The sequence below is a fragment of the Halichoeres trimaculatus genome, unplaced genomic scaffold (assembly GCF_033239565.1).
Source record: "Halichoeres trimaculatus isolate MK-OKI-2021-1 unplaced genomic scaffold, fHalTri1.1 fHalTri1_scaffold_3, whole genome shotgun sequence".
NCBI lineage: Eukaryota > Metazoa > Chordata > Actinopteri > Labriformes > Labridae > Halichoeres > Halichoeres trimaculatus.
In genome coordinates, this window is record NW_027437181.1 from 8,950,885 (window position 1) to 8,972,285 (window position 21,401).

The 21,401-nt window shown below is 40.4% G+C and overlaps 1 protein-coding gene across 1 annotated transcript in view; it reads right to left on the reverse strand.

The window, feature by feature from the left end:
- The window catches only part of large2 (LARGE xylosyl- and glucuronyltransferase 2), a 116,573-nt gene extending 98,009 nt beyond the window's left edge, over positions 1 to 18,564 (reverse strand). Inside the window, exon 1 of the mRNA XM_074666485.1 lies at positions 18,096 to 18,564. The gene's annotated coding sequence lies outside the window, so the exon portion shown is untranslated. The remainder of the gene's footprint in view (positions 1 to 18,095) is intronic.
- Positions 18,565 to 21,401: the final 2,837 nt, after the last annotated feature.

Here is a 21,401-nt window from a genome sequence, read left to right on the forward strand (position 1 = left end):
TTTATTTCTCATTGTGTGTGGCCACAGGCCGTAAATAAATCTGTAATTACCCACACAGCCGTCAGGTGGGGTTAATGGAGAAACCATTAGCAGTAGGAGAAAACAGAGGAGCACAGGGATGATGGAGGGATGGAGGGGTGGAGGGAGAAGGAGCTGAGTGGCTGAGGTAGAAGAAGAAGAAAGGAAGAGGCGGAGAAAGCAGCCATGGGCATAATCAGCGGATAATAGTCGTTAATTCAGCTTATTACGATGAGTCGGGCTCCCTGCTGCTCGGAGATAGGTCAGCAATTAAAAGAGGATTGTGTGAAATAAAAAGAGGATATTAATATTAGCAAATGGTAAAGAGGTTGATGCTTTTTTTATAAGTCTTCTTTTGTCAACAAATTCAATTAAAAGAGCAAGAAAACTAATAACGCTGCGTTTTAAATAGCTTCATTTTTCAAAAAAGGGATTACTTTCAGCAGCGGATTAATCCACATCTAGAGTTCTTGCGAGTATCTGTAGCAGCAGGATGGATTTTGCAGACAAGAGTCTAAGTAAATAGTGATGCTAATGAGGAAACGTGACACAGTTCGGTAGTTTTGTTATCAAAATGTGTTTTTAAGGTTTTTTGAACGATTTACAACTCCACAGAAGATACAGAGAGTTTAAGTAATAATGCACACCAACCAGGTCTGTTGCATTACACTAATTGAAAATACTAAATGAAATTGTAGTTTGAAGTAAATATCTCTTTAAGTGTCAAAAGTGGGCAGTAAATGTGCATTAAGATATTTTGTCATTACTGTATTTCACCTGAAGGGAGGTGACCTGTCTGCAAAGCTTCATCACACACATGCACCATAACACCAGCCAACACAGAGACCACCATCACACATGCAGCTTTATGTGATTGACTTGAACCCCTCCCCCATTCATTCTGAATTACAAGCGTCCACTTCACTGCACAGCATGCAGACACTGGCAGGCTGGCTGCTCCACCTTTCAACAGCTTCTCTCTTTCATTCACTTATAACCATGCATGTACACATTACAGCGTTTTTTATTCCTCCTCCCTTCCACAATCAGATGACCCCAAGCTGTGATGGACTTGGTTTGATGTTTCCTTAACAGGTCTTCTTTGAGCCTGATAGCTCCTGGTGTTACAGTTTAAAAACAGCTGAACATGTCAATGGATATCCAGTTTACAACAAAATGAAAAGTGGTAACTGGCATGCCACTTGCGACTGAGTGGAATATGCCAGTTTCCTAGTGGCATCTTCCAGTTTTTAAACTGGCATGCCACTTCCATCAGTGGTATGCCACTCATCTGAGACTGGTATATCCTTTTTATTTTGTTTGTTTTTTTGCTTTTTTTATTTTTTAACAGAAGGTGCTGCTCTAAAAAGGCATGCCTTTATCAGACCGACTGTCATATTTTGTTTTTGTTGATCTCTGCCATCTTCATGCCTTAGACAGGGGGCGCGCAGTCCGCTGTTTCTCAGCTTGAAGCTGTTTGGGGCTTTTAGAAACAGCTTCTACAGGCTTTAGACGGCTTTGTTTCTAAAACTTGTCTCTTTTCAAGAATCAACTAATCCACTGCAGTAAAATAAGGCACCATCAAAACCAGCACAGACTGATGATCCTCCATGATAACAGGCAAATTGCAGGGAGTTACCAAGACTCTACTGGTCTGGTGGTGTTTTCCACATCATTATCCTTTTTAACACAATCTTCATGGGTCTTTGACCCTGTAATCAGACACATTGGGCCTCAGGAAGTATTTGGTTCTGGGAAATGTTCTAACAGGAACCAAAATTTCTTGGCCCTCTTGTCCAAACACAGCTTCAAGCTTGTCCTAAATATAAAGTTAACATTTACAAGAACAACATTTGAGGGTTTTCTTTTGCTCCTTTGGAATCTGTTTTTCCCTTTTTTTTTAATAAATTTCTTCTTTTTCATGAGTGTCATATAGTAGCTGCAGCTAATTTCATATGTATACTTGAAACTTTCCTCAACATTTCAGGATGTTCTGCAAAAGTTTTACATAGTTGTTTTGCTCACATGTTGCTCACAGCGTGAATGTTTCCCTGCTGCACCAGAAGGAGAATAACAATGTTATTTGTTCTTCAGTGTACTCATAGACTCTAGAGACGCGCAGAAGAGAACATACCGCTAGGCATGACGTGTGGATCGTCACCCTGCCAGCAGCTGCTGCATCCACACTTCAGCTCACGTGCCTGCTTCTTGCAGTAATATTAGAGTTTGCAAGAAAATCTCTAGGTGAAAAATTAAAGTTTGTACACCCACCCTAAAAATGTCAGAGCATTTTCAATAATATGTGCATCTGAAAGGAGCTAGTGTAAAGAAAACTGCTTTATAAATGTGGGTCGTTTATGTCTTTATTTTATTGAACCTGCAACAGGAAACTCAATAGGAAGGCTGCACACGAGTGCATGTGGGAGGAAGTCTGCCAGGGAGCTACTCAGGGAGATGGATCGCTCTAATGAGCATGAGGTAATGCACCCAGGAGGCTGCAACCTGAATCCTCAGAGTCCTGAAACTTCAGGGCATTAACAGACATTTTAAAATGTGAACTTTAAAAATCAGCACTTTTCTTTTTTATCCTTCTTGAGGTGTTTCATTTTGTCCAAAAACTCATGCACCATTACACCTTGAAGTTCAGAAACACATCTTAGTAAGGAGTTAAATCAATATTTAATGTTGACTTCTGAACACAAGCACCATGAAATATCCATATTTACTGCATGCAAATACTTTATCATTGAATGCATATTTAAAAAAAAACTATTATTGAAGATTGAAACTGATGAAGACTGCTATAAAAGAGGAAATAAATCCATAACAATTGCATGACTTTTTAACACACTGCAGAGAACCAGCGCTGCATATACAGAACCCTGGCACATGAATTCTTTCAGAGTAGGTCTTGAATTAAAAATAAAGAATATCATGAAAGAACTTTACAGAGACGAAAAGCAGAGTGGATTTTTATACCTTTGCAAAGAGTCAGAGCTTTGATGTTTATTATCTGGAGAGGAGGACGAGAGGAAAGAATGAAATGTAATATTACACTATCAGCAATCCCAGCTGCAGAGTACATTAAGGCTCACTCAGCAGAGCTTGTAACATTAATATTATACAGCATATACCTTTGAAATATTGATCAGCCACATTTTAATGGTCAGAACCACTTTTCTGTTCTTCAGACAGCCTAGCAGGAAGAGGCCATTAAAAAGTGGAGCGCAGATAAAACACGGCTGTCGGTTGAAAGAAAGACGGGTCATTATTCTTTATTTTAATACTTCGGAGCTGGATGGATACAATTTAACAATAAAAGAGAAATTACAGTGCAAAGAGCTATAATCTTAATCCTTATACTTCTGTGAAAAGTTGGTCACAATAAAGCAGCACTTTTATTCACTTATTTAAGGGTTGAACTGACATGAATCTGAGACATTTATCTTAAATGTGAAACAACTGTTAGCTTACTTTTGGAGAAACAGCTGACCATTGCATGTTTTGAAGTAAAGAAATACAAAACATAAAGCAATAAAGTGTTAAGATGGTTTCTCACTACTTTACCACTTTGTTTTTACAGCTTGAGAAGTTCTCTTTAAAGTATTCTAGCCAGTTTAGGACAAAGAAAGGTGAGCTAAGTAAGCCTGCTCTGAGTCTACAGGCTAAATTTGTGTCTCATGGCTCCACAATGTGAAGAAATGATGATGCCATTGATGTTTACATTTAGAATAACTCTCAGCTGGAAAATCAATGTGCATTTTCCAGGAAAAACATAATAATAAGCACAAATATAGAGACAGAGTGAGAGGAACTTTGAGTTGATGTTTTCTTCTTTAAGATCTTTAAAGCTCTAAAAGCTTTGGGCTGTACACTCCTGAATCTCTTCACCTCCTTTTAAGAAATCAATAAAATATTGAGCTCACACTAAAATAATCTTGAAGCTGAATGGCAGCCTTCTTTCCTTTAATAAAACCAAACGTTGGTTTCAGACGTGATGGTTTGAAATGACTGAGAAATGTGCCACTGGTTTGGACTTTGGCTCCCCTTGTGGACAGAGAAAATAGCCTCATTTAGAGAGCTAGGAGTCCAGACAAAATGCTGGGTTATACTTTCCATACAAAAGTGGCACACGGAAATAAGACACAGGCGAGGAATCAGCCAGAAAGAACGCGTGTGGCTTTTATACTTTTTAACACTTACAGTGTCCGTTCCCAAACTGCAGGGGGCGGTGTATCACAAAAGCATGTCTACTTCAGTACTGAGCTAGAGTAGAAGAAGTTGTTCACACCGTTTACAACTTTTTCTTATTTTGCCAATTCCTCTTTTCTGCCCAGTATGGACCATAGACTGTATAGAGTGGACAGCGTGGCTCGCACTTCAACCATTGTACGGTTTTAAAACCAAAATACCCCCGTCACAGGTGCAGCTATTGAAGCAGTTGTACAGCCAGAGTCTGCGCAGCAGGGACTGTGAGGGATTCTGGGAGAATCTGTGTGGAGCCGGGTGACAAAAATAATTATTTTTTTCTTTCAAGTGTCTAATCACTTCTTGACTCTACCTCCCGGCATGTTTAACAATCCCCGAAAAAAAATATGTGAGAACAGCAGCTGTCAATCATCGTTAAATGTGACATAAAGCCTATTTTTTAACCTCATAACTAATGAAAACAAAACTTTTCAGAAAAAAAGAGAACTTGAATACAAGGCATCCAAATGACATATTAAAGCCCCCGCAACAATCGGATGTGAGAAACATTTCTATGAGGGGTTGTAATTTTTTAAAGTTTAACCACAGCCCATCTGGGATGGCAGGAGAGCTGGATTTTTTTTACCGATACTGCAGCCAGTCACCAGGGGGAGCATGTATTTGTGGCCATCTCACTTTGAGCCGAGCAAGATGACGTCCATTTTTTTCTATGGTACGGACGCAATTTCACGCCAGGAATTGATAATCACACGGTTACTATGGTGATCTCTGTGTGATGAATAATGTGCTAGGATTTTTCTGTACTTTGGACACCAGGAGCTCCAGTCTGTCCACGCGTCTCCGTGTGGCAGTTAGGGCTGGGCGATTATGGTAAAAATAAGAATCCAGATTATTTTAAGTGATATTGAGATCACAATTAATATACACAATTATTCATTTATTCAAAAACTTCAGTACTGATTTAAACACAACTTTAAAGAACCAGCAAGTGGCACATACAGTATTATTGATACACATAAGTCACACACACTCACTGTGGCTGCCCATGGAACACAGAGCTATGAAGCACAGGAACTTGCATACATCTACACTGTGTGGCATATTGATTGTTTTTCTTCGATTATATTGTTTTTATGATTGTCAGATGACAAAATTGAAATCACGATTAAAATCCAATTAATTGTCCAGCCCTAGTGGCAGTTTGAAGTTTTTACAGGTATGTGATGCTGAAATTTTACACTTGTAAAGGACTGGGCGAGGGGACAAGGCTTCTAAAATGATGTAATTTGTCTGCATAGAGACAAGCAGACCTCCCAGACACATCAAGCACAAACCAGACTTAAGGCCATGTCCACATGTAGCTGGGTATCTTGGAAACTGCATACATTTCTCTACATTTAGGCCTGTCATCCACACCAAACCACAGTCTTACATCACTAATTCAATGTTTTCTGAAAATTTCCAGGCAAGGTAAAGATTCTAGAAAATTCATCACAGCTGAATGACAGGGATTCAATCTGACTGGCTGGCAGGGGGTATCACGTCTGAAAAACACTTCCAGGTATGGGTTTGGCATGCTTCAAGCCGCACTTATTGCGGGATTTACCCAGTGTGGGCGAAAATACTTAAAGAGAATGGTTCATTTTTGAAAACACATGTGGAAAAGGCCTGGGTAAACTTTAAAAGTCTGGATCTGGTCCAAGTTGATTTGATCTGATTTGACATTCAGAGTGAAGGAAAATTAAGACAGTTCAGATGAGCTTCAATGACAAAGACCTGGATCACTCTGATAGCTTTGAATGGTGATAAAAACACTTCAGTGATCCCTTTACAGGCCCCTCTCTCTCCCAAATAAAGCTTTTTATCTGATATCAACTCCAACAAACTTCCGAGCTCCAGTCAGTATTTGTGTAGAATCCTTCAAAACTCACTTGTCTCACTGTTTCAGTTCAGCACCGCTGACGTCCTTGTTCAATATTTAAAAGGTCAACAGAAAACTGGTGCACAACACAGAGCGTGTTTACTTTTTCAATATTTAACCAAAGCTGTTTCCTTCCCTCTGACATTAAGCTAACTGTTTCGCCTCTTCTGGGAACAAATGTGGGACTTAAAATGTCAGCTCTGGTCTCCGGTGTCATTCTAATGCTCTGAACGTCTACCATCTGCTGCAGCAGCCTCTCTGTGAGTACAGCCGAGTGCAAGAACACAGCACTCACTACATTAAAACAACTGCACCGGTGGAAATTATTCATGTGGCAAAGTAGTTTCTGCAGAACATATTTAGAGAGTTTTTTTCTTGAAAATGTCAGGACAACCTGCCTCTGACATTTCCCAGAGTTATTATTCACACGCGTCTCTCACAGCGTGGAGTTTCCCACATTAGATGTAGGAAGGATGGGAGGTGATATATGAAAAAGGACACTGTAGTTTTCTCTGTGTAATTTTCATGTGTTGTGGTGTCTGTAGTTGTGCACTACAGCCCCAGGTGGAGATGAGCTCACCTGTAACTGATTGGCAATCAGAGCAGAGCGTAAAATCGAAAGAGGAGGCAGCCGCTGCCAGCTGTGAGTGTGTTTGGATGACTTCCCAAGTGAGTGACTAATCCTTCTGTGGAGGGAGGGTTTTCTTTAAGGCCTTGGACTTCTTTTGGATTTTTAATTTAAGATGAAAACAGTTTGACTTGTCTCTTTTGTTAATGTTTTTAGACAGAAGCTTGTTCATTTTTCTTTGTTTTGGATAACAAATGATCACTTTGCTTCTGTTTTGTTCCTGCCATCTTTGCCCTGATTTGATTTTTAGCCTTGTTTCCACAAAGCCGTCTGGTATGGATCAGTACACTTTAGTACGGGTAGGATTGGTATAGCCTGATTCTGTTTGTGTTTCCAAAGCCTACCTTTTTGGTAGGTGGCGTGTAAGCTTGATGCCAAAAATCGCATCAGCTGTTTGGTGACACCATTTTCCAAACACATCTTCACAAAGTCGACTGGAGATCTAAATATGACAGGGTTATGTGTTCTTTATTATTTCAACCGCTGTGGCACGGGAAGTGACAATTCCTTCAACCACACTAACAGACTGCAGTGTTTCTAGCCCCAACTTCCAGGGATCTGATCGGTATGTCTGGCACTCCAACAGAAGAGTACCACAAGTGGGATGGCACAGCTTAATAATTTGGGGACCAGTCCTGGTTTCAGTCAAAGGAAACACCACAAAATGTGAGACGAACCAAACAGAACCTCTGGGTGGAAACGGGGCTTACAGTAACTCAACTCTTACTATCTCAAGCCATCTGATAATCAAAATGTCCCTCCTCCACCTCTTGCATGACTCAGACCTACCCTCTCCTTCTTTGCTGCAGAAACACTCACCCACACTTTCATACCCTCCAGACTGGGCTGCTCCAGAGCTAACATTAACTCCATCCTTCAAGACCTTCACTGGCCAACATCTCAAACTGCGCTCCCCATCTTGCTTCTTTCAACCTGAGATTCTTCACTCACATTTATTGAATAAAAAGATTTTAAAGGTTCATAAAACTCAGTGTTTTCTTTTGACTTGACTTGCTTAATTCTCACCACAGTGACTTGGGACTTGTTTGATATATAAAGACTCAAGCAACTTGCTTCTGACTTGCACGAGTGAACTGACTTTAAGGTAAATGTGTCATAAATCGAGTACGATATGGCATTTTTAACTAGCAAATGGAAATGCTTGCTTAGTTTTGTGTTTTTACAGTGTACCACTCACATGATATGTAGGTTTTCCTCCTCTTTCCTAAGTTTACGATATTTTTTTCTGACTTTCCTAGCTGTGTTCACACAAACTTCCTGGCAAAGGACAGTTGAGCATTCAACATCAGCAGATGTTCAAAAATGCAATAAGTTCAAATGCACAGTGCAGAGTTCACTCCATAAATGTGGTTATTTTATCCTTCAGAAGAAACAACTGCAAAAGTAAATTATCAGAGATAATTAGAGCTGTGGATTTTTGTTTTTCCCTCCACACACCTGACCTCCCTGGATATTTCTACAGATAATTGTTGAACATCTGCTGCTTCCCTCTTTGTCCTGCTCTATTTTTTATTTCTATCCCATCTCCATCCACTCCTCCTTTTCTCATTTTCTCCTTTTCTTCTCTTTCTTTATGAGTAATTAGTGTCTCAGCCATCTGCTGCCCACGCTAACAGGTCACACAACTCCATGGACCGTGCACAATGACCATCGATTGTGAGGTGTAATCACATGTACACAAACAGCTCTGTAATTATACGCTCAGATACTCTGCGGAGTGAGTCACAGTGCGTTCAACAAAGAGGGTTGGTTTTTGTTTTAAACTGGTTCACTGAGCCTTTTTGCTACATTCACACACACAGGATAACCACTCTTTAAACACTGGAACATGCCTCCACAGCCTTTACTTCTCTGATTGTCCTTCCTGCTGGTTTCTACCGTCCCTACACATTTTTATACCTCACCTTAGCGTTAAGTCACCAATTACAGGTTTACTTGCTTTTAAACGTTGCCTGCTCTTTGTTTATTTGACACTAAATGGGACCATTACTTCCAAAAGGAACACTTTACTGTGCTGAAGAAGACTTTAAACCCAAGATCGGGACCATAAACTCATTAGAAAAATGTTTTAATGAGGAAATAAATTCACTCATGTTCTCATCTCCATGCATAAAAAACAAGCCATCATCCTCTGGTAATTGGAGGTATTGCAGCGAAAATATGAGTTTTATGTGTTATGTTCCATTAACCAGGAATAACAGTTATATGAGCAGTATATGCATGTGATTATCACACAAAGAAAAGGATGGAGATGAGGTTTATGATGTGTTTAAAGCCAAGCCTGAGAAGTAAAGTGCAGCAGAAGAATTATCCAGTGTGTCACTTGACGTCCAACCGGGTTAAAGTTGTGTCTTGTGCTTCAAGTGAAATCGAGCTCTGTTAATGAGGCGCCTTGGTGAAGCTTTTTGTGCCTGGGATGCAGAGGGTGTAAGTCTAGAGTAGGGGTGGGCCATATCACACTGTCTAGGATAACACCGTTATCATTTTCCGTATTATATATATTTGTCATTTTGCAATATTTACAGTGCGGAGAGGCAATGAGGTATGACGCTCCCTGCTGTGTACAGAACAATAATGGCCAAGAGCAAAAGTTGCATGGCAGCATCAACTCATCCTCACATGAGGATTTAATGCCTAAAAGAGGAGCTACATCAGTGATGTGAAGGTGGTTTGGCTACCAAAGATCAGACACGTAGCAAAACACACTAAATGCAAAATGTGCAGAGCTATTACCAGGAAAGCTGAAACACACAGCAGAATCCAACCAGGTTATGAAGACACGTGAGGAAGACGTGAAAGCTATGTTAGCATCTGTGCAATTTTTTGCCTCTTTGATGGACGTGTGGTCGAGCTGAACATCCAGACCCTATATCAGCATTACCCCTAATTCGCACATAAAGCGCAAGTGAAAGCGGAATTTGGGGGCAGGGCAGGGCAGCGGCTATAGCAGCTGGATACCCGAGATTACAAGATCACAGGAGAAACTCATGTTCCTGCAGGAATCCCACCCATGACATCGTCCTTTCATGATGAAGGATGTTAAGCTCATCTGGCTCTCCTAAAACTTTAGCAGCTTCAGTCCATGCCTTCTCCTTTCTTGTCCTTATAGAAAGAAAGTGTTGTGTCGTATAGAATTATGAAGTTTTTCACCTGCAAGATTAACTTTTCTTCATTTGCAGTCAAAGGGAAAATATTGGCGTAAAAATTTTGAACAATACAAACTTCAACACTTACCTGCATTCAAATGCCTTCAAGAATATGTTTATTTAACAGCTCCCAGGCTTAGCAGCATGTTTTATAGAGTTAAATAAAAACTTAAAAGGATAAAAAGCTGAAGTATTCTACAGTAGATAACCTTTTCCAAAATTTCTTCGTAACTGCAATAAAACTGGACAGAGTTGAGTTCGTGCTGCCTTTTACAGACATGTAATGCAGTTGAATTAATTTTCTGTTGGGTTTTACATGACTGGTTTTAAATGTTTTGACTAGAGCCCGACCGATATGGGATTTTTGGGACCGATGCCGATACCGATACTGGGGGCAAAAAAAAGCCGATATCCAATATATCGGCTGATATCCGATATATCGGCTGATATATATATAATACATTTTATTGATATACACAGGATATATACTGTATATAATCACAAATCATTATAATACCCATATGATCTAAGACAGAGACAGAGCACTATTAAATTAAAACAAGGAACTTTAAAACTGTCAACATAAGAACTGCAGCGTAAACCAAAGATAAATAAGAACAAGCTGTGAACACAATAATAAATAAAGAAGTCAAACTTTAAGCACAGTAAGTTTAAAAAAAAAATTAAACTGTAAACACACAATATGCATCTTACAGGACGTTAAAATGCCATATTATAGTCTTACATTAGATAATGGTGGACGTGTGAAATAACAGTAGCATTTATCTCTGTTTATCTCACAAAAAAGCAACTATCACAACGTTAAAACGTCATTCTATAGTCTTACATTAGATAATGGTGGACGGAGGGGGCGGGCACTCAGGCAGTGTGCAGCCCAACACACAGACACACAGGAGCAAGAGCGACAGAATCTCCGTGAAGCAAAAATTTTTATAACCAGCTACATTTTGGCCGATGTTGATTAATCGGTGACAGGCATAATTGGCCTGATTAATCGGGTTTTGACCATCTAGGGCTGCCATAGGGTATACAAGGAGAAACTTTGTGCAGAGAAGCATCAACAAGCAGCTCCTGAAGGTCTGCAGTTTAAAACATATCTTATCTTTTTTTAAGGGGCAGAAAAACATATCCCTGTGGGTATTGATAAGAGGACTGATTTTTGTGTCTGTGGGAGTTAAAATAAGCTCATGGACAGTAAGATTGTCACGATGCTAATTGCGTTAGCCCACCAATGGGATTTTCTGTTGACATTAGCATTATCGGCCTTGGGATTAAAAAAGGCAGATGCCGGTATGTCCCAAAATGCCAAATATCAGCCCCAATAATTAGCCTGGCCAAAAATTGGTCTGTCCCTACAAATTTCCTTAAAATATTGTGATATAATTTTGAGGCTATATCCCCACCCCTTGTCTAGAGTCAGAATCATACTTGATGGCAGCCCATCTTGACCACAGTATAATCAATAAAAGGGCTTTAAGGGGAGTGAGTGCCATCCATGATCATATCAACCCTTTACACTCAACTTCTGCAACTCCTTTTACAGTCCCAGAGCTCTCTGCCTAACACATCTATTATTACAGTTTAGCGCCAGACAGTCACAGCATCAATTCTCAACCTGGAGGTGCTGTAGCCTCTCAGGTTTTATATAAATCATGCAGTCTGCTGAGGGCTGTCAGTCCTGCGGGAGTGGTGGGATAGGTCTCTGATGATGTTTCTTTGAAATGAAAGCTTTGGCTCCAGACGTCTCTAATATCCTTGTTTGTGTTTGTGTCTGTCATTTAGTTATGAAGCAGGAATGTTTTTATGTGTGCACACAACTTGTTATTAAATTTCAACCAGGGGTAAACAAAGTATTTCTGATTCCGATTAAGGATTCACCGATCCAAGTTTTTAAATCCCAGTACTAATTTGGTGGGCTTTGGTGTTGGCTGACATAAATACTGAAATCTTATCTCATAAAGTGAAGACGAGAATTACTTTTTGGTTACTGTGTAAGTGAGGAATTAAACTTGAATAAATTACAAGTTGCTGTCAGAGTTATTCATAAAAAAAAAAGCGCCACACTGCTGAGTTGCTGTCATTACCTTCCTCTATGATATTCTAGCTCTTCCTCACACTAACACACAGATCTACTCACGCTGATGAACACAGAAGAGCACAGAATGACTCAGCCCTTAGCCACCGGTTTCAGATCTGGCATTTGGAGTCTGTGGCTGGCTGTTACTATTTACTCTGATTTTCTTAGATTTTTTTGTTGATTTTTCTTTTGCTTTTGCTTTGTTTTAAGCATAATCTATCTACTGATATTTTGATGGGAGACCAGATGGGAAAGACAATCATCAACAAGCTGCAGTCCACAAGTTGGCTGTTGCAGCGTAGGGCACAGGAAAAAGCCAGCTTCAATCATCTGGGCTCATAATGCATGAAGTCTGGGCTTCTTATCTACAATCCGGGCTCTTAATGTCCAAGCTTTTAACATCCAGGTTACCAACATCCCTGTTTCTAGCTTCCAGGCTTCTAATGTCCACTCTTCCAACATCCAAGTTTCTAACACCTACACTTGTAGCTTCAAACATCCAGGCCTGTAAAGTTGGGTTTTTAACACCGAGGCTTCTAATGCTCTAGATGCTAACACTCAGGCTTCCAATGTCGGCCCCCTAACATCTGGGTTTCTGATGCCTGGGCTTCTTATGTTCGGGCGTATATCAATGGGGCTTTCAATTAGGGCTGCACGATTATCGCAATCACAATCGCAATCGCAATGTCAGCACATGCAATTCAGATTTTTCTCCATGATAACCAAGCAAGTCTGTAGACTTATCATGACACAACTTTTTTTATTAAATCGCAAGCACAATCGCAATCGCAATATTATCCACCTAATCGCAAATCGCACCTTTTCCCCAAATCGTGCAGCACTACTTTCAATGTCCTGGCTCAAAATGCCCGGGCTTCTAACCTACAGGCTTCTAGAGTCGGGACAGCTAACATACGGGTTTCTAATGCTGCGTTTAACCCGTAACTCTGAAATTTCCCAGTTGAAATCTCCAAGTCCTGACCTGAAAGTTTTCCAGGCAAATTACAACTTCGGTTTGAGCGCAAGGAATTCTGATTTGTAAACAAAGCAACATGGCAGACATAATAAGCATAATTCTAAATCATTTCAATCACCAAAGGAGACTGCAACTTGCTCATTTGAGTGAAATGGAGGAGGCGAAGTGGTGCATAAGGTAACAGAAACTTATATTTTGTATTTTAACCAGAGGGTTTTAACTTCAAAACTAGCCGGACTAAGTTAAATCTACTTAATAAGCTTTAAGTATTTTTTTTTACTATTCAGTATTGTTAACACACAAAACAAAAAACACTGTGCTGCCTCACTTTCTCACTTCTTCAGCAAAGATTATCTCTAAACCCAAAACTTGGATCGGGACTCAGTATTGGCCGATAGGCAATATTAAATAATCGGGGGCAAAAACTGCTGATCGGGACTTCCCTACTGATATGAGTTCACAGGTGGAAAGTTACGAGTTCCACTGCCATTCCAGTGCACTTTCACATGTTACAGGTAAGTTACGGGTTTGTTACTCAGCATTACATACAGCTTCGGGTGTCAAGGCTTCCAATGTCTGGGCCTCTGACGTCCAGGCTTCTAACGTCCTGGCTTCAGGTGATTGCAATAATCTAAAAAATTGAAAGAAAATATTTTTTTGTGTCAGGGTGCAACTTAAAATTCTGCTGAGGTTAACCAGCCCTGCTTTAATCTTAAATCTGATGTGTGAAACCTCATCTTGCACAGGTAAGAAGAGAATGTATTCATGAAATTAACAATAAAACTAAAAATAAATAAACTGCTGAATCCAGAAACCAGCTGCTGGTTTTAACGGCTAGTTATTTCTGGTTTGAATACTTAAATTAGAGGAATGAAGTCTCCATGTTGCAACCGAAACAGTCCAATTTCTTACTTTGACCCAAAACTTTATAAATAAAAGTCCAAACCTGTTTGGTTGGTGTGTATAAGTACAGTTGCATCTCCTTCATATCCCTCAGGTTTGCCTTCTCACAGCCCGACACGCGCCCTGATTCTCTCCACAAACCCCACTAACCACAGCATTAACATAAAGCGCTCGAGGTGAAGTGTGAGGCCTACTCATCAGGAATTCCAATCGCACACTTGAGGGATTTCCAAGTGAATGTAAATGGCATTTCTCATTTCCCGAATCAGATTTCACACTTCCTGGACGGGTTAAGTGTGGAGTTCTTTGTGGCAGCAGCAGCCAAGTGCTTCTGCTGAGGGTTCAGTGCTTATTTCCTTACAGTGTAGAGGTTTGGCACGCCACCTAACAGGAGATTAATATTTAAATGTACTCTGTAAAATGTGCAGAGGAAGTGCTCACAACTGATGTTACAAAAAGGGACAGGAAAGCAAAGACAAGAGAGGTGTGGAGAGTGAGAAGAGCAAGCACGGTGTTGGGTTTTAAGATTTCCTTTCGTGTTTTCAGCACTCACAGTGAGGCAAATAATCCCATGGTGCATTTCACCTGCCAAATGGTGAACCATGCAGGGTGAAGAGTGAAAGGAAGAAGGAGCAAAGTGTCGAAGAAGAGACAGCTGTTACAACGAAAACAAGAGATTAACAGAGAGAGTGAGTGTTCGTGTGTTCGTGTGTGTGTGTGTGTGTGTGTGTGTGTGTGTGTGTGTGTGTGTGTGTGTGTGTGTGTGTGTGAGGGAGAGAGAGAGTAGCTGTGTGTGAGCAAGTATTTTGGTTTTAGGCATTAACTAAACATATACAGATATATTTCTTATTAGCATTGTGTTAATGCTTTAAAGCTTCACTACCTGGATGTGAACAGTCACAGATTTTATCAGGTAGCATGGTTTGTCAGTATGTAAACCTAGAAAACCAGAGACATAAGGAACCACCACAGGCAGGAGGACATTGACCTACAAGGAGGCTTGAGGTTTCTGGATTCAGGTTTATCAACCCCAGTTTGGTGCTACTCAGCCCGGAGTGTTTTCCTGAAGTCACCCTGCTTCATCCACACAGATGTACACTAATGGGGATGCCAGAATGACCTAGTGGTTAGCCCTCAAGCTGCCAGCCAAGGATCAAATCCAACCTGCGACCTCTTTCCTGCATGCCGCTCATCACTCTCACCTTGATTCTTGCTCTGTATTATGTTGAGCCCTCTCTGAATACAAAACCTAAACAGATGGCTTTAGGAGAAGAAAGTGCACATGAGAATATATCAGCAGGGATGGGTATCTTTCACATTTGAAACGATACGGTACCTAAGCCCCATACCTGGCCATCAGTAACAGTACTCAACGGTACCAATTTTCGGTACTTTTGTGTGTGTTTAGGTTGTAATAAATATCCATTTGCTTAATAATAAAATTTCAAAATTTTTCAATCTAATATGTTTTTTTCTCGATAGATAAACTTGCAATGCTTTGGTCATGGTACTGCCAACATGGTACCTTTTGATTTTACAAGAACCGATACTACCAGTACTACAGACAAAATTCAGTTGGTATCTTAAACAGTACCTAATTCGGTAACCATTTCTAGGGATGTCCCGATATTACATTTTTACTTCCGATATGATACCTATACTGCAGCATTGAGTATTGGCCGATACCGTTATTAATCCGATACGATATCAGCATTAAACATGCATACTTTTATTACTTATTTTGTAGTATGTCCGTCATGTAAGAAAAGCGTTGATTAAATGATATTATTCAAACAAAGAACAGTAGTCAGCAACAGGAAGTATGAGGAAAAACTGACCCATTTATTATTAACCAATGGGTAACAGAAACTGCTTATATCAGAGTGCTTATATTGAAGATTTTAGATGCATTCCGATACAATACCGATATTTGTTTTTTTGCTGATATCGGACCGATATCCAATATCAATATCGGACTGGGACACCTCTAACCATTTCTATATAACAGTGAAAGCTTGAGGGGATGATGTACATTTCACTATAATAAATGTGTGCGCTAGTCAAACTATGAAGCTGTTCATGAGGCTGAAGGTGCTTTTTACCAATTATGATCAGGCTAAGCTAACAGCTTATTTCCTTTATGACAAAAAGTGTGAGTTATCCTCACATGCTCTATTTTTAAATGTTCCTGATGTGTCCCATGCAAGCACCATTGGAGAGAGAGCTTTCATTAGAAATGGTAAAGTAGTTCAGTCGTAGTTTTTGTTGGTTTTTAAGCTAGTTTTACAGCTGGTTTTTCTTTTGTTTGATTCAAATGTTACTGGTTTTAATAAATTGCATTGAGTTCTATGGGTTTAATTCATTTAAGTCATGATTTTAATTGAATTTTTAATTTTTTAGACATCTTAGTTCTTTATATGTCTCATTTAAATTATAGCTGTCTCCTCTTGTTGTAAAGCATGTTGGGTTACAGGCTTCTGTGTTTGGAAGGAGCTATAGAATTAAAGTTGAGCTGAGCTAAAAGCTTGTTTGACTTATATGTTTGTTATTTGCAGATTTTATTTTCTTTATTAAGTAAATCGACAAATGAATCAAATCATAAACTTAGTTTGGGAAAAAGACAGAGAGATTTCAATTTACGGTGATGTTGCCCAGCCCTCCTAAAAACATCAGAGCCTCTCCCTTCAGTGACTCAGCTCAACAAAAGAACAACATAAAATGAAAGTGTATATGTCTGCCTCTAACTGGCTGTGTGCTAAATGCTGATTTGTAAAAAGAGACAGGCCACATTAATCATTTAATAGCATCTACAACAAAAAGATCATACAACTTCCCCTCCTTCCAAATCCTGATGATCATCCTGACACAGGAGATGTTCAGGAGCACTTAGCTGGATTAAAACATTATCAATAAGTGATCAATTGGCCCCAGACCTCACAACCTTTTAATGCTTGTTCAGGTGCTCTAAAGTGTGTTTATAGGTTATAGTCAACCGATAGAGGAATGTTGATCTTAATTTCTGTATCTTTATGAACATTTGGTGAAACTTCAGTGTTGGAAATGTTCTTTTCCAAGTAACCCAGGTCTGAAATAGCAGTGAGTAATCATTTACCCCATAAATAAGTCACAAACAAACATGCTGAGGTGACTAAGGTTTCCAGTGCACAGGAAAAAGGCAACACCTGTGGTTACTGTAGGGAACTGCAATTATACACTTCTGTTCCGGTCACTGTAACACACACACACACACATCCACACACATCCATCATCAAGAACTGCACACACACTTTGAGCAATATCTCCTTCAATAATGCACCTCTGATCGACTTGTGTTTGCTCTCACTGCAGCCCAACACACCGCTGAGCTGACACGAGGAGGAAGATGAAGAAAATTCAGAGGAGAGATCAAATTCAACTTTCTGTCAGAGTAACAGTGACAAAAAAGTCTTAACAAATTTCATAAGAGGATGGAAAATGAAATTAAAACTCAATCAGAGGGATTAAAATTATGCAACTGCTGCAGTTTCATTAAAGACAGCATTCATAATCTTCATTTCTGTTCAAATGAGAACACCAGAGCTGCACAGACTGAGAGGCTTCTTTTGCACATCACGCTGAGTTTACTGTTCCAACTGTTCAAGTTTCCACATCTGGCACATGTGCAACCTTTACATTAAAACTGTCAGCTGTGTGTGACTCTTATGTTGCTTATTATTTCCAAGCAGAGTTATGAAAATCTTCTCCTCATCCACCTGCTCTCTGTCCTTAGGAGTGCATCCACAGCTGCTGTGTGCTCATTTTCAGGCTTTAATTTGCATCCAAAGGGGAGTAAATCATCAGTCATGGCCTTATTAATTCTAAGGTGGAGTTATTAGCAAATGCTATAAATATTTCTAATGATTTTCCTGTGAATGCATGGGGGGTTAGCGTGTTTGTGTGCATGTGCTGAGGGGGTTTCTGAACATGGCTCAGCAGAAAAGAATGCAGCCCAGTTAGAGCTCATCCAACACACAGGTCACATGGAGCAAACACACACTTTAATGAGCAGTGACATGGAGCTAATCCACTCAACGCAGAAAAACTGAGGCAAAATGTGAGTCTGTTGTGAAATAAAGAGATTAAATATGAGTTTTTAGCAACAGGAAAGGGGGGGGGGGAGTGGAAATATTCCTTACCTGATTTTGTTTTTCTGCAGGTTTTTACTTCCACAAAGCAGGAATCACTCCATATCCTAATCCAGAGTGCGAGTAAACCATTCACAAATCCATCAGAAAGAGAGGCAAAGCTCTGCAGGAGGAGGAGGCATCGCGTCCAATCCGGTAGTAATATGTCTGTGAGTGTGTGTGTGAGTGAGAAACACTCACGTTAACAGCTCGGTAAAAACTGTCCACGCACACACACCAACATGCATGCAGAGAAGACAGATCGAGGAAAGCAGGTGGTGGAGCAGAGACCAAGAGCTCCAGAGGAAGAGGCTAACTCCGCGCGGAGTTCAGCCCCAGAACGGTGCGCCCTGTCCGGGTTGGAAGAGTGCTGTCAGAACCGATGTGTGGTTCGGAGCAGTCGCTCTCCGGTGGATGAGTTGTTCCGTTGTATGACAGCCGGAGATCGCTGTGAGGACAACTCTCTCTGTGCACTCTCCGCTCGGATCCACTGGAAAAATGAGGCTGACTGCAGCAGCACCACCCCCCATCGCGTTAAACTCCGCCCATACACCGGCTCAGCCAATAGGAGAGGCTGACTGTCTTAATCTCTGCCTCCTTTCTCTCTTTCACACACACACACAAACACTCACACACACCTCTCTCTCTTTCTCAGAGACAGTTTGGCGACAGGGACAAAGACTGAGCCTCACACCAGGAGCCAATCACAGATGTTCACTCTTTAACACAAGCGGACAGGCCCAGAGTCCAGCTCTGCAGAAACACTTCTGTCCAAGTCTGACTCCACTGCATCAAAGAGATTTGATACCAGAGGCTCAATCTTTGATCGGTCAGAACATTTAATCCCAGCATCCAAAGTAAAGAGCTTTGATCAGAAACTTTGAGATTCAAACAAAGATATCTGCATCGATATTTCAGAGTTTGTATTTTATACAACTCTGAGGGTATAAAAGGCTAAGATTTAATGTCAGGTACACCTAGGTACACCTGTTCAGCTGCTCTCAACACAAATACCTAATCAGCCAATCACATGGCAGCAACTCAAAGCATTGTCAAATAGACGTAATGAAGAAAAGCTGCTGAAGTTCTAACTGAGCATCAGAATGGAGAAGAAATGTGATTTGAGAGACTTTACTTAACGATAGGCTGTGTACCACCTTTAGGTCTGGTTCATATTGAAGTAGTGTGACAGAATGGGCCAAACTGGCCAGTGGGGCCCAACCGTGCTTGTTATGTATGGTCCATGTGATCAGGTCTTTAAAGGGCAACTCTGGTTTTATGACACCTGGACCTTATTTATAGGTGTGTGCATGCTCATATATTCACTCAGACAAACATCGTGCAGCTCGGAGTCCTTCAGAAATTATTTAGATCCAACCAACTTATGTCCCGCGCTGAAGCTCCCTTGCCGTGGCCTCTGCTAAGAGCGGCTAAAATCGGTTGGATCTAAATGACGTCTGAAGGACTCCGAGCTGCACGATGTTTGTCTGAGTGAGTATATGAGCATGCACACACCTATAAATAAGGTCCAGGTGTCAAAAAAAACGGAGTTGCCCTTTAAGGCCTTTGCACGCTGAGTCTGTCCCTTTTTTTTGTCCAAAATTGACAGATCTTAAAAAAGAAAATTTGATCTTATATTACGTCTGTCGTGTTTGCACACTCACATCGAAGCTTTCATCCGTCATTCTTTTTCTTCTTTTGTGTCTTTTCACATCTGTCCAGCTTGTTTCCAGGGTTGTTCGACTATCTAGAGAGGCCGTAGACTTCTTGCAACGCTACATTTTCACATTTTCCAACACATTTTCTGTAATTTCGGCTATGTTTGAATTTTGAATGAAGACTTGTGTGTCTGTGTGCGTGGATGTGTTTGTATGTGCTCAGGATCAATTACTTGATCACTGCTTGATGATTCCATTTTTCTTGTACTGCAAATTTTCACACTCCCAAAAAAAATAAAATAAACACAATGGATTTAGTGTGCAAAGGACTTTGGGCTACAGTTCACACGGGCTCTCCAAATCTGGACCAAAGCAGTCTGAAAAACACGACCTGGTCTGGTGAGTTTGGATTTTATCTCCATGTTTAGATGGTAGGCAGAGATCCATCCTGCCTTGGGTCAACGCTTCAGGCTGGGGAGATATTCTTGGCTCACTTTGGGCCCATTAGTTCCACCTGAGAATGATTTTTAAGTCCTCAGCCTATCTGTTTATTGTTGCTGACCATGTTCATGACAAGAAGTTCCCTGTACTCCAGTGATCTCCACAGTCACCAGATCTCAGTCCAGCTGTGTGATGCTCATGTCAATATGGAGCAAAAACACAGAAGTTATTCATTTTTTAAAAACTTATTCTGATGTAATTAATTGTTTGAATTGTCAAACCTCTGTCATAACGGTGTTTTAAGGATTGAAATATATGCATACCTGCAGGGGTTTTTGTGTGAGTGTGAGTCAGTCCAATAGTTAGTATGTCTAACACTCTGGTTTCCTAAAAGCAAACACAAGGTCACGAGTCAGCCAAGACAAACAGAGTCTGCAGAAAGTGGAGATATCTGAGGGCAGTCCAAAGTCCAAGGACAGCAAGGTCTGATTTAGCTGCAGTTTGAGAGAAGACGTCACTCTCCGGCTGTCAGGTCCAGATAAAACTTAAATCTGCCACAAAGAGGAATCATATTTAGTCTGCTTCAAGATCCAGATACAAACTCTTTCCTTTAGAATAATCCTGAAAAACACATCACAGCAAGAGGAGATTATAAAAAGTGGTTTGTTGTTGTTATCGTGTTTGAGGCTTGTGAGTGTTGGACGCTGCTCAGTCCAAACAGGTGAGAGATTAAATAAATAGGACAGAGAGTGGCCTCGGAGGTTCAGCTCCGTGAATAATAACACCTACAAGGCCACAGCAGCAGACAAAACAGAACCAAAACAAAGAGATGACTTTTTAAAACAGACTCCAGATTAAAGGTCTCACTCCCACATGCTCTGACTCATAATAAATAGACAAAATAATACATGTGGTAAACACTTATTAGTTTCATTCAATGAAATTCTCTGACCTTTCAATAGCATGCCTCATAATTACCTTTAATTCAAGCTGAAAACATGCTGCTGGCACTCTATGGAGACAAATTAGCCACCAGAGCTCTAACTGGAGCTCGTGGTGGAGCGGAAAACAAATACAGTCTGAGTCCCGTCTGCTTTTACAGATTGCAAACATGGATCGAAAGTAACGGTGCTGGATGTTCAGACTGAGCATGTGCAGATTTTCAAACTTCTACATATTCAACTGTGGTAGAAATCCCCATATCTGTCTGTAAACTTAT